Source organism: Ceratina calcarata, unplaced genomic scaffold, assembly GCF_001652005.2.
Source record: "Ceratina calcarata isolate Rehan_Ccalc_2016 unplaced genomic scaffold, ASM165200v1 scaffold250.2, whole genome shotgun sequence".
NCBI lineage: Eukaryota > Metazoa > Arthropoda > Insecta > Hymenoptera > Apidae > Ceratina > Ceratina calcarata.
Window position 1 is genome coordinate 1,247,026 of NW_017147019.1, and position 4,499 is coordinate 1,251,524.

Below are 4,499 nucleotides of genomic sequence, written 5' to 3' on the forward strand. Positions count from 1 at the left end.
TTCATTTATAAAAAGAATATGAATGCAACAATGACGGAATTTCATAATTTTGTATAATTTTTTAAACATGGTTTAAGAATATTTTAAAGTTGAAATAATGTCAATTTCGAGGATATTATTTAAGTTATACAATAAAAAGTATGCAGAAGTAATAATTATAGGACACGTAGACAATGTAGACAGTCACGTACAGTCCAATAAAAAAATGCCAAAACTATGTATTAGAATATTAGAAATTAAAAATTTCTTATGACCGAGGAAAATAGGTCGAACAATTTTATAAACCCTACTCTTTCTTTTCTAAACTTTCTTCACTGCTTCAAAAATTGGACGCAGCTTTTTATTACAGGTCTTAAACTTTTAGCAGAAACCTTAATAGTAAATATTAAAAGGTGGTTACCGTATTATCGCTGCATAGATTTAATTATTATCAGTCAGGAATCTTATTATGCATACGTAGCTGCATTTATTATGCTTCCTGGAATATTGAATTTGACATGAAACGAATAACTTAAAATTTTTCGAATATTTATTCTAGCGAGATCAAGAGGAGTATTAGTACAATTTATGTTGCCCCTAATCGGCGAGTATAATATTCAGATTTATCTCGATTTCTTGAATATCGCTCGGAGCGGAAAGAGGAAAAGATAAAAAATGCCGGTAGGTCTGGAATTTTAATGCTCCGCAAGGGATGCTCGCGTTGGTCGTCTCTGTGGAATGTCGAATTCCTCAACAGTCTTTAAACTGGATTCAAATAATTTCAGTTGCTCAAACAACGGGAAGAACGCTCTCGCGAAAGGGAATTAGCGTCTGTATATATTTCTTCTGAAAATATTCGTGAAAAGCTGAATGGTGACTCAAGGCAGCGTTAAAATACGGCTAAAAAACGTACGCTTGGTCAACGTGCCGAGTTATCCTACTTGAAGTCGACTCATAGTTTTAATCATTCTTTATATTACGCTGTTTTAAATCGGTAATAAGAATTCCGTTCTTAATGCGTTTTCCTTAGTCGGTTGAAAAAGTACTTCTCTACGCAAAAGTAACACGGTTTGTGCATTACTCGATTAATGCGAAAGGAGCCTTAAAACACCTAACTGTTTAAAGAAAGAAACTACGTTTCCCTCGAAATTGAAACTCAAGAGCTTGGATGGTATCCATGAATCCTCCATGAAGTTTTATCAACTCTGTTATCAGTGGTAGCATGCAGCAACGTTATTTTTCCGGACGCACAGCCAAGGAGATACGACGTGCTAAAACGCATCGCAATTTTCGGGATCGTAGAAGAGAGCCGCGAGTAACGAAACACCTCTGTGTGAAAGTTGCCGTCGTAACGCCTGGGGATTCGGCAAAGTTTTATTGCGAAATAAGTATTGTGGAAAGCCCAAAGCGCCGCACCGCCGCCGCCGCCGGTTGCCCCGTGAATATTCCGATTTCATTAAACATTCATAAAGCACCGTGTCTCCAAGTTTTTGCGGTAACGACGTTTCACTCATCCCCTCGCGCCGCGATGTTTCAACGTTAAACCGTGCTAGAACGAGCGACCCGGGGAGTGAGCAGTCCCTTCGATGCCTGTGTATATACAAGGTGAGTTGAGAGGAAACGCGAAAATAATTCATTATTCATTGATTCGTCGAGGCATTATAGAAATCTTCTGCTTATACTTATCGAACCGATACACAATTCTATTAATTCAAATGATTAATTGTCTCCTCATTTAGATTTTACAGTGAGAAACTGAATCATTTTCGACATATCCTGTTTAAACATTCTATTTCCTTAGTAACTGAAAATAAATGTGTATCATATATTCACAATAAAATATTAAAACACGTGCAAAATTCAATTTAATATTTAAAAATGTTTAATATTTGCACAATATTTTGTAACCTTTCAGGATATATTTTCAATCATATTCTATACCATGTATGCCAATGTTTTTGTTGCACATCACGGGTAAATAAAACTCGTAAAGCGATACGCGTTATTTACAAAACGCAGAAGTCTACAGGTCGATTAATAAAACGATCGATTGCTCGGCTTCGATATTTGAATATCCATTTGTTTAGTAGAAAAATATCGAAGCAAGGAACCGGATAGCCACCGTTTCCACGGAACACGAGCATTAGCTCTACAGTTCCCATTGGGATTTCGTGGCCGATGGTCGGTAGAAATATAGAGTTAAAATGAAAATGACAAAAGTCATATTCGGTGCTACCTTTTATAAGCATCTAATGAGTATTTTCAAGTTTTGATAAAAGTATTGTGTAAACAATTTGTACATCTGTCGGCATAAATACAAATTTCCGTGTTGAAATTAATATTTCTGGTCCTGCATTTAAGACCAGCAAAACGATAACAGAAAAGTAAAAGCGTTTCTTCATTTTGTACATAAATGGGAATGGAATGAATAAAACGCAAGAATATTTATTGTTTCACATGTTTCTGGCAAGATGGAGTATTCTGAATCCAAGCACGCTGTTATACTTTGGAACATTCGAAACTCGGTTTTCATTTATTCAAACTTCAATTCGATCCAGCAAGCGCTCTTCTCAAGTCCCATTCGGGGGTTCCTTATTAACTGTCCGGATATTTGATAGGCGCGCGATATTACCGAGTATCCGGGCACGAGTCGGAAGTTTTGTCATGAAATAAGCAATAGACGAGAGAGAAACGATGTTCATCCACGCGAATATCCGCGAAATGTTTCGTTAAACATTCATAGCTCTTTAGCGTTTTCGAGCCGTGGGACGTCGTGGGAATTCGTACACACTTTCTCCCGAAGCGGCGGCGGCGGCGGCGGCATGCGTCCATAACGGTTCCTCTGAATTATTGGTGTATTAGAGGCAGATATAGCCGAGGCTTGAAACGCAGCCAGATTTCATCTACCGCTAATCGCCTTCTTCAAATTCATTCTATGCTCTTTGATACGATCCTTTTTCATGCAAAAGCGAACGTCGTTCATTAAAGCGGTGTTAATAAAATTATTGGATACCAGTCATGATTGGCGCGCTCGATGGAAAGTTAATCGATCAGACCTGAAATTATTAATAATGCAAAGTTAATGTTGATACGCGGCCCGGTTTGCTGGAAAACATGCACGTGTTCATTATTCACGTGAATGATGATTGCTGCCGGAAATAACCGAGAAAAAAGCGTCGGACGTGTGTACAATATATTTTTAAATAGTTTCCTGTATTCCTGGAGTTTACATAAAAGAAAAGAAAACAAAACGTGGATAAAGTGTGTGCAATTCTCTGGGTTGACGCAAAACGTGCTAAAGCATTTTTAATTACTGTGTAATAAAAACGCAAGAAAATAAGTAACGACGTGAATAAAAGAGTACAGGAATGAAGATTGTCAAGTGAAGAAATTAAGTTCGCCTCTAGGGTGTTTGGGTCAGATACTTAATTCAAGAAAATTCTTTACGTCGGTCCTTTTCATCTTAACGAAGCAACCGCTCGCGCGCGAGTAAACAGAGGAGCCGCGTTTCTGGTTTCCATGCAAATATGAAACGCTCGAATTATCATATTGCACATCCACTAGAATAATCTTCTCCGGTGACCTGGTTAAATTTACGCGACGTTCCTCTAGCCAAATTACGCGACCATTCTCCCGTTTACTTGACCACTGTGCTTGTGACCATCATTATTGAATTTAATTAGTCTCTCTTCCGGTCTTCAACATTGGATAATGAGTATTAATATTTCAAAGTGTCATAAGATTCAATAGTGTGCTTCTAACATAAAATTAAATGGTCCATTCTATGTTTCGTTTGTTTCCATGAATTATTAAAAATTTCTAAATTGTATCGCATTGGCCACATTTACTGCATCGCATAATAACAGTTGATGCTAATCGATTCTCATTGTTAATTCCATGCCAATCACGATCAGATTAATTAGTCACAAGTAACGCATTACAGTTCGATGAAAAAAAGAGTGATCAAGCGAACAATCGGATAAATTTCTCAAGAGTTATACAAAGGAGAAAAGCGATGGCGACGGGCGAACCGGAGGTCGTGCATTCCAAATAGAAATACCCACGTTGGCCGATCCCAGGTTTTTACCTCTCGCGACTAATTGTTCCAGACGGAAGAATTCATTTCTGCCGGACGTTTAATTACCTACTTTTTCCTCGCGTGTCCCGACACGACCCGATGCCCACCGGTAGTTAAAAGCGAGCACGTGTTTCCGAAGGCTAATAAACGGTCATCGTAGAACGGTACGGGATCGGCGTTGGCGCCGGATTAGACACGGGCCGGTTCATTCTGTCGAGGGCACAGCTGCTTCGAAATCACAGGATTATTTAGAGGAAATTAGATCCTCCATTGTGAAACGAAATAGAAAAAAATTGTAGACGATTTATGATGATTAATACTAGATAAAAAATGGACTGACTACAAATAGAAATAGAGATAGCAATTATTAATAAATCATTTAAGGTCGTATAAATGTCTTATATAAAAACAATGACAAAGCATTGAAATTTTATTATATATT